Below are 8,970 nucleotides of genomic sequence, written 5' to 3' on the forward strand. Positions count from 1 at the left end.
ATACTCATTCCCCTCTGATTTTTGGAATTAGTGCCACTCAAAGAAATATGCTTAAATTTGGTAAGAAATGACAATCAGGAAGGGGGCATACAGCGCCCCTAACTGTCCACATGTGCCTCCCTCGAAGATTCTGCGCTGTTAGTGCAATTCATGCTATCATGTAGTCCTAGAAAGGGCCAGGCAGCATGAGGGACTTGGAGTTTTTCAGGCAGCCCTGAAACCTGCTCTAGTAGGCAAGGCTACAGTTAATAACCCAGCAGAAGGGTGTGAAATCTGAACTGAATAGTAAGTGTTCCGCAACAGAGCTGACCTGCAAACGGGCTGTATTCAGAACAGGAAATATGCCTGCTGGGCCCCTGGGGGTGGCTCTGTTCAGAATGGAGAGAGAGGAGCTGAGTTTTGAGGCCAGAAGTGGTTTCCATCTCCTCACCACACGGAGCCCGCAGGCAAACCCCATCCTAGCCAGACCCTCCCTTACGGTAAACCACCCGTGATGTCCTGCCCACCACCCCTTTCTGCAAGACGCCACAGAGCACAGGAACTGCACTGAGTTGGCCCAGTGGAGCCAGGGGAGGGCCAGAAAGACGAGGGGGAGGAGTGAGTGAGGGAAGAGGCAAGGGGCTTGCCAGTCTGGTTTTTATTTTGAATGGTTGTTTTATGCCTACCCATGAAAAAAACTCATTGCCTTTTGCCTTCATTGGTTGAGAGATTACCATTCTCTGCTCTTAGTCAAGGACGTTGTAAATGGAAAAAGACCAGAAACTCAGTCTGTGGACTGTGGGCCGTTTGCCACAGCATGCATTCCAGGTGTGCAAACCCTTAGAAGCATGAAGGGTAAGATTTGGATGCCTCATTAGAGGGTATCATCCCCACCCCAACAGACACCTCCCCGCTCTACAGTCTGAGAACTGCTCTCCCTGGAGCCAGCTGGGGACAGCCATGCATCGTTGTTGGGGAAACCAGAAGTTACAGGCTTCGATTTCTCAGGCAGTCTTCATTTACTGACATGTAAGTTTAAATCATATTTAATGGAAAGCTTTGTGAAATCCAAAATGTTAGGCCAGCCATTACTTTTCTTGAGAAAGGTGAGAGTGAGGAGTTTACTCAATAGTTAGGACCAGAAATGAACACAGATCCAAGTAGGTTAAAGGTCTTTTAAGATTACAGGCATACCTCAGAGTTACTGTAGGTCCAGACTATCGCCGTCAAGCAAATACTGCAATAAAGTGAGCCACATGAATTTTTTGGTTTCCAGTGCATGTGAAAGTTATGTTTACACTATACTTGAGTGTATTAAGTGGGCAATAGCATTGTGTTGAAAAAACAGTGTGCATACCTTAATTTTAAAATACTTTATTGCTAAAGAACGCTGACCATCATCTGAGTCTTCAGTGGGTCGTAATCTCTTTGCTGGTGGAGGGTCTTGCCTCGCTGGTGTTGATGGCTGCTGACTGATGAGGGTGGTGCCTGCTGAAGGCTGGGGTGGCTATGGCAATTTCTTAAACTAGCAATAGAGCTTGCCACATTGATTGACTCTTCCTTTCACGAACGATTTCTCTGTAGCATGCAGTGCTGTTTGACAGCATTTTACCCACAGTAGAAGGTCTTTCAAAATTGGAGTCAGTCCTCTCAAGCCCTGCTGCTGCTTTACCAGCTGAATTTATGTTGTAGTCTAAATCCTTTGTTGCCATTTCAACGACCTTCACAATGTCTTCACCAGAAGTAGATTCCATCGCAAGGAACCAGTTTGTTTGCTCATCCGTAAGAAGCAACTCTTTCTTCGTTAAAGTTTTTTCCTGAGATTGTAGCAATTCAGTCACAATTTCAGGCTCTACTTTTAATTCTAGTTCTCTTGCTGTGTCCACCCCATCTGCAGTGGCTCCCTCCACTGAGGTCTTGAACTCCTCAAAGTCATCCATGAGGGTTAGAATCAGTTTCTTCCAAACTCTTGTTAATGTTCTTAGTGACTAGAATAGTCTAGAGTAGTGAATCCTTTCCAGAAGTGTTTTATTTACTCTGCCTAGGCCCATCTGAGGAGTCACAATATGGCAGCTATAACCTTACAAAATGTTTTACTTAAAGAATAAGACTTGAGATTATTCCTTGATCCATGGACTGCAGAATGGATGTTTTGTAGCAGGCATGAACACAACCTCAGTTTCATTGCACAGCTCCATCACAGCTCTTGGGTGACCAGGTGCATTGTCCATGAGCAGGAATACTTTGAATGGAATCTTTTTTCTGAGCAGTAGGTCTCACGGTGGCTTAAAATACTCAGTGAATCATGTTGTAAGCAGATGTGCTACCATCTGGGCTTTGTTGTTCCATTTGTAGAGCACAGACAGAGTAGATTTAGCATAAACCTTAAGGGCCCTAGGATTTTTAGAATGACAAATAAACATTGGCTTCAACTTAGAGTCACCAGCCCCTAACAAGACAGTCAGCCTGTCCTTTGGAGCTTTGAAGCCAAGCATTGACCTCTCCCCTCTGGCTATGAAAGTCCTAGATGGCAGCTGCTTCCAGTAGAAGGCTGTTTCATCCACATGGAAAATCTGTTTTTCAGTGTAGCCTCCTGCATGACCTTCCAGATAACTTGCTGCAGCTTCTAAACAGCACTTGTGGTTTCACCTTACACGTTGATGTTACTGGAGACACACTCTTTCCTAAAACCTTATGGGCCAAACTCTGCTAGCTTCAGACTTCTCTTCTGCAGCTTCATTGAATTGGAGAGTTAAGGTGCTGCTCTGGATTAAGCCTTGGATTAAGAGAATGTTATGGCTGGTTTGATCTTCCACCCAGACCACTAAAACTTTCTCCATATCAGCAATAAGACTGCTGCACTTTCTTCTCATTTGTGTGTTCACTGTACTAGCACTTTTAATTTCCTTCAAGAACTTTTCCTTTGCATTCACATATTGGCTAACTGCAAAAGGACTAGCTTTCAGCCTGTCCCAGCTTCCGACATGCCTTCCTCCCTAAGCTTCATCACTCCTAGCTTCTGATTTAAAGTGAGACAGGTGTGACTCCTCCTTTCACCTGAACACTTAGAGCCCACTGTGGGGTTATTCACTGGCCTAATTTCAGTACTGTTATATCTCAGGAGAGGGACAGAGAACGGCCAGTTGGTGGAGCCGTCAGAACCCTCACATTTACTAAGTTCAGCATCTTATCTGGACATGGGTGTGGTGCCCCAAAACAATTACAATAGTAACATCAAAGATCGCCGATCACAGATCACCGTAACAAATATAATCACGAAAAAGTTTGAAATGTTGAGAGAATTTCCAAAATGTGACACAGAGACATGAAGTGAGCAAAAGCGCTGTTGGAAAAATAAAGCTGATAGACAGGCCCCGAACACGGTTGCCACAAATCCTCAGTCTGCAAAAAATGCAGTATCTGTGAAAAACGAAGCACAATAAAATGACATATGCCTGTAAACAGACTTACAGATAATATCTTCAAGATAATATCCTTTCTTTGTTTACTGAGTTAATATGAAGCAACATATATAAATAAAATAGGTTAGCCATCTGCACCAGCAAACTGTGAACTGTGTTTAATACAGGAAATTGTATTTTTCCCCTTAAGTCATAAAATTTTGTGTTTAGGAAATTGAATTTGCTGGCCAAAGTTGTAAAATGAGCTCACTAGTGAATTCAGCATTCTGCACATTGTGCAGATTTTCTTGCTGGTCAGAAAATCCCAGATTCCTGGGCTTGTTCTGCTCAGGTTTATAAGATTCTAATAAATAAACTGTGACTCTGGCAGTTTTCAATCCAAACAGATGAAATTTTTTATTTTTCCCTAACAGAATCATAAATGTTTTTGAGTTAAATTTGAACCCAACATTCAAGTGATCCAAAAGAAAAGTGCTCGGTTTTCTACAATTTCTGAACATTTGTCTTTCCATCATATAGAAAAAGTTTGGGTGTGACTAAATGGTACAGAGCAGATGCTTGTTAAACTTACACACTAAATCCTATTTCACAGAGTAACAAGGGTACTTGTTATCTGGCAAAACATCCTGATGTAAAACAATGTGTTACACCTAATTTTACTGTTTTTATATTTTTAAGATTTTGACATAGTGTTTACTTTTAAATTGAAGTCTATGCTAATATTATATTTCATTCTTTCCACCCCTTTCTCTTGTATAAATAGGCTCCAATAATGAGAGGCTACCATGTAAATAACACTTCATCTGAGGTAACGTTTACTGTTTACACAGACTGTCTCATTTGATCATCAGAATAGCTTTTTTTTAATCGAAGTAGAGTTGATTTACAATTTTGTGTTAGTTTCAGGTGTACAGCAAAGTGGATCATCAGAATATCTTGTATGGTGGGTTTTCCCTCCATTTTACAGATGAATGAACTGAGGCGCTGAAAGATTCTGTGACTTGCTGAAGATAACCAGCCAGTAAGTGATAAAGTCAGGTGCAGATCTTCTGAGGCCAAGTCCTGCGTCTTTCCAGCTCCCTTCACGTTTGGGAATCAAGCTTCTCTCTTGCTCCAGCGAGGCTCTGTCTGCTAATGCGGTCAATGCAAGCACGTGGAAAGCTTTGGACTTCTGATCACATTTTTACCACGACAGAGGCCTGGGCCTCCTAGAAATGACATTTTAACTCTCTAATCTACATTTCTGAAAAACATTTCTTCTTGCAGGGAGACATGTAGGCCATTACCTGGTTAGCATTTCCAAAGTGTTGCAGGAAACTCACTAGCTTGAAAGAAACCTGATTACAGCTGTCAAGTTCAGAAACAGAAGGTGGGGCGTTAATTATTAACAGGAGATCACCCGAAAGATACAGCATGGAATGATTAACCGAGCTGTTGGGACTGTCAGGGCGGAATGAATGAACAGAGCCCATTGAAGCCATCTCGGGAGCATGAAAAGGCCCTGCTCCTGCTCTGAGTGTTCACAACCCCCAGCCAGAGGCCGGTAGGAAAGAACAACGTGCTATTCTCATTCAGTTCTGACTCTCATTCTTATTAAAACATGGAGCTATTCCAAGCCCAAGAGGTAACAGATTCCGGCTTGGGCAAGGCACCGGCATTTGCAATTCAATAAACTTCAACCATTCTTCACTGAATGCAGGTGGTGGGCCAGGCTTAAAGCTACATACAGTCTGGGGGCCTGGTGAGGAGCAGGGTGCTGCTCCCAGGACTCCCATCATTCATTGGGGAGAATCAAGATGACACTCGAATCCCCATATGGCAGGCCAGAATGGGCCTCACTGAAGACTTGAGTGGCTTCAGGAAGAGAAGAAACAGTATCTGGAGAGCTGGTTGGGGGTGAGGAGCAAAATTAACTAATATTTCTTAAGCACTTTCTGTACGCCAAGCACTATGCAAAGCACTCAGTGTTACCTAATTGAATCTTCGTAGAACATCAACTCTATGAATTGAGTTGCTGTGTCCAACTCAGAGGTCAGCAAACTGAGGCTTGGTGCACTGACTTACCCAGGGCCACATCCTCCCAACTGCTCTGCTCTTCTTCTGAAGGACATTTGGAATCTGCCCAGGGAATGGTGAAAGGAAACAAGGAAATGGAGGGTGAAGCATTCAGGAAGTAGGAATTCAGGAAGAGGTAAAGGAAATTATAGGTTGGTGTCTATTATGAAGAATCTTATATATCAGGCTTGGGAGTCTGTTCTTCACTTGGTAAATAACCAGGGCCTTTTCATATCAAACTCTCTCTCCTCAGTCAATTGGGATGCATTGGGTTTATCTAGAGCCCAAGGTTTTTCTAAGAACATTGAACACATAAGTAAATACAGGAGCAAAAGGCTTACTCTACTGTGATCAGAATGGAAGAATGTAAATCCAGTAACATAAATACACTGATCATCAACCAGAAGCCATTTTGTCTGTCAACAAGTTATGTCACCAACAGGGAAAACAAAAATGCCACAAAAGGACAAAGGCAAACACACACTGTTGCCAAAAGATTGGCCCCCGTCCCTGAGGAGCCAAATAACTCAGAGACTGGGTTTGGAGCTTAGAAGAAGCAGCTTTATTACTTTGCTGGGCAAAAGGGACACACAGCAGGATAGTGCCTTCAAAACTGTGAACCCGTCTCGGGGATGGGGCAGGGGGATTATATAGACGAACAGGTTGGAGCATGAAAGGTGGTCAAGATCAGCAAGGGTCCCTGATGAAATCTCCTTCTAAACCTAGATGAGTGTGCCTGGTATCCTGGGACCTCCCGGTGGTCTGGAAGGTCATCAGCCCCCGAACTCCTTCATCTGGTCAGACTCATCTGGCACTAAGGAGGAACTCTGGGGGATCTGGTCATTCTCCTGAGGTTATTGTTCCATGACACCCTTCCTGGGGAACGACTCAGACACCAAACATGATTGTAATGATGAGTAAGGTCAAATCAAACTGTAGTATGCCAACAACTTCAGCTTTAACAGCGGGCCCGGGGCTGGGAGCAGTGTCTTGTCCGTCAGGTTTGCTGATCGTAATAAAAGCAAGCAGTAAGCATAAAGCCAAAAATTTGTTAGCCTAAGTGTGGCCATTTTATTAATTCTCCTTCAGCTCTACTGAGAGTGAACAATAACCACCCTAGGCTTTCCAAAGCCTGTCACTTTAATCACTGACAGGCACTTAATTTTTATTTTAAAACAGCATTCTTGCATGTGTTTTATGATTTTAAAAGTAATTCATGCTTATTGCAGAAAACTTGGAAAATGCAAAAAAAAAAAAAAAGCACAAATATATGTCTGCCTTATTTACAACACAACCTGCCAGCCACCCTACACAGCTGCTGGCTCCCTCTTTACAAAACACACACTAGTGTTTTTACAACGTTTGAAACATTCCCTCGATTATGCCCCAGGATTCTGTTCACACTGGTTACTACTACTGATCACACCTGTTAGATCCTCAGTGTCCTTCTGTGCCTTTTTCTCTCCTTCCTCCTGTTCCTTTAAGAAAGACCCATCTCATCCGAGGCCTGAAAGCAGGGACCAAGTTTCATGCACAGCCCTGCCTCGACCCCTTAGCATGGGAGCGCCTGAACTTTTCTTTCTCTTTCATTCATTTAAATGTTCTATAGCTAGTGTTTAAAAGTCAGAAATGTCAGAACATTACCTTTAGGTTGGCATTCAAATTAACGGGCATCTCAGCGGGGACAAGAAACTTTCAATACGTTAAGAAACTTTAAATACATGAAGATCAGTTATAAGGAGAGAAATGATCACCCTTATTTATCAAAACGGGCTCCTCCAAGGGGTAATAGCTTCAGATGACTTTCTGACTTTTTTCCCCCTAACCAACATTCATTTTTTAAGCACTTACTGAGTACCTTTGAGGTCACGTGGGAGATACAAAAATATACAAGATGGGGTGTGATATTTGCAGCTTTGATCTAACAGAGGGAGAAAAGACCTGTAGGTAAAAAAAATTTCAAACAAGCTAAAGCGCGTGAAGTGACAGAAGATTGCTAGGGTGTTCTGGGGGTTCAGAGATGGGAGTCCGTCCTGACTGAGGGGATGGGGCATTTGACCCAGGTCTTGGAGTACAGCCAGGAGATACATGTGAGACACACTGTGTGCGTATGCCTGGGGGGAAGGGGAGGGGATTTGAAGCAGGAAGAACAGACAAGAGCCAAGGCAGGGAGCGTAAGAGACCAAGCAGGATTTAGGGAAGAGAGGAGCCAAACTTGACTGGAGCAAAGCGAGTAACAGAAGAAAAAGCTGGAAAGAAAGAGTGGGAGCCCAGGGCCGGGAGCCCAGAACAGCAAACTGGAGCTTGGACTCTGTTCCCACTTCCATCTGAAATTACCCTGTCTTCAGCAAACGTTTCCTAGTCATCTGTTACGTGCTCGGTGCTGTGACAGATACGGTGAGATACAAACAGGAAAACAAGGTTTGCCGTCACCACAGAATCCCATGACAACGTAACTTTCTGGAAGTATAGCTTAAACTCAGAGGACTTATTGAGAGCAAAACAAAACTGGCCGAAAGACAACACTAGGGACAAGGATTTTTTTTTTTTTTTTTGGTTACTTATTGCTGAGTGACTGTCTGTACCAAAAGTCGGTGACTGAAAACAACAATCACCTGATTACTCACAATCCTGCAGTTTGGGATGGGCCCCGTGGAGGCAGCTAGTCTCTTCCCCGTGATATCTGCTGGGGTGGCTTGAACCACTGGCACCTGGCGGGAGTGGCCCACGTTTTACGTCTGGGCCTCAGACTTCACCTTGGGTCGGTGTCACTCTGCCCCCTGCAGGCCTGCAAGTCTTGTGGTTGCCCAGCCTTGGGGTCCAGAGACATGGATGGTTTATTGGACGAATGACCTTACACCCCACCGTGTGCGGCAGACTATAGGCAGGACATGCCAGCAGTCCTCGTGACTCCGGGGGCAGAGAAGGAGGCTACCATTTATAGGGGGAACTGACACCAGGTGGGCTCATCAGTTACCAGGGGCTAACTAAGCCCTATAATCAAGAGGCTTGGAGAGTCACGTGAGTGAGGCAGCGCCTGGTGGAGCAGGGATGCACAGAGAGCCAGAGAAGAGCCATCTTGAGCGGCCCGACCATACAGCTGGGTTCCTCAGGCTCTCCATGTGGTTGGCTTGGGCTTCCTTCCCAAACGGAGACCAGTCATTCTTCTGTCCTGGTAGTCTGGTGTCTTACAGGGCATCTGGCTTCACTCAGCACACAAAAGAGGAAGCTTTCAGGCTCTTAAAGCATAGCCAAGAACTGGCACAGTGGCACTTCCAGAACGTGCCAATGGTGAAAGCGAGTCACAAAGCCAGCCCAGATTCGAGGGGAGGGTTTACACAAGGGCATGACTGTCAGGAGGCATGATTCATTGGGGGCCACCAAAGTAGCAGTCTACCGCAAATCCTAAAGTCACATAATTCAACAGCGTCCTCCACAACTGTAATCAACCAAGGGCCATTAAGTGCACAGAGGTTTGTCCTGTAGAGCATGAGACCTGCCTGCCCCACGCCAG

General features: G+C 44.6%; 1 long non-coding RNA gene across 1 annotated transcript; it reads left to right on the forward strand.

Annotated features, from left to right (window-relative positions):
- The first annotated feature begins 612 nt into the window (after positions 1-612).
- Positions 613-6,476, forward strand: LOC135319510 (uncharacterized). Its single transcript, XR_010378158.1, has 3 exons — positions 613-1,008; positions 4,165-4,209; positions 4,302-6,476. It is a non-coding gene; the product is annotated as an uncharacterized LOC135319510 (long non-coding RNA).
- The last annotated feature ends 2,494 nt before the right edge of the window (positions 6,477-8,970 follow it).

This window comes from Camelus dromedarius, chromosome 28, assembly GCF_036321535.1.
Source record: "Camelus dromedarius isolate mCamDro1 chromosome 28, mCamDro1.pat, whole genome shotgun sequence".
NCBI lineage: Eukaryota > Metazoa > Chordata > Mammalia > Artiodactyla > Camelidae > Camelus > Camelus dromedarius.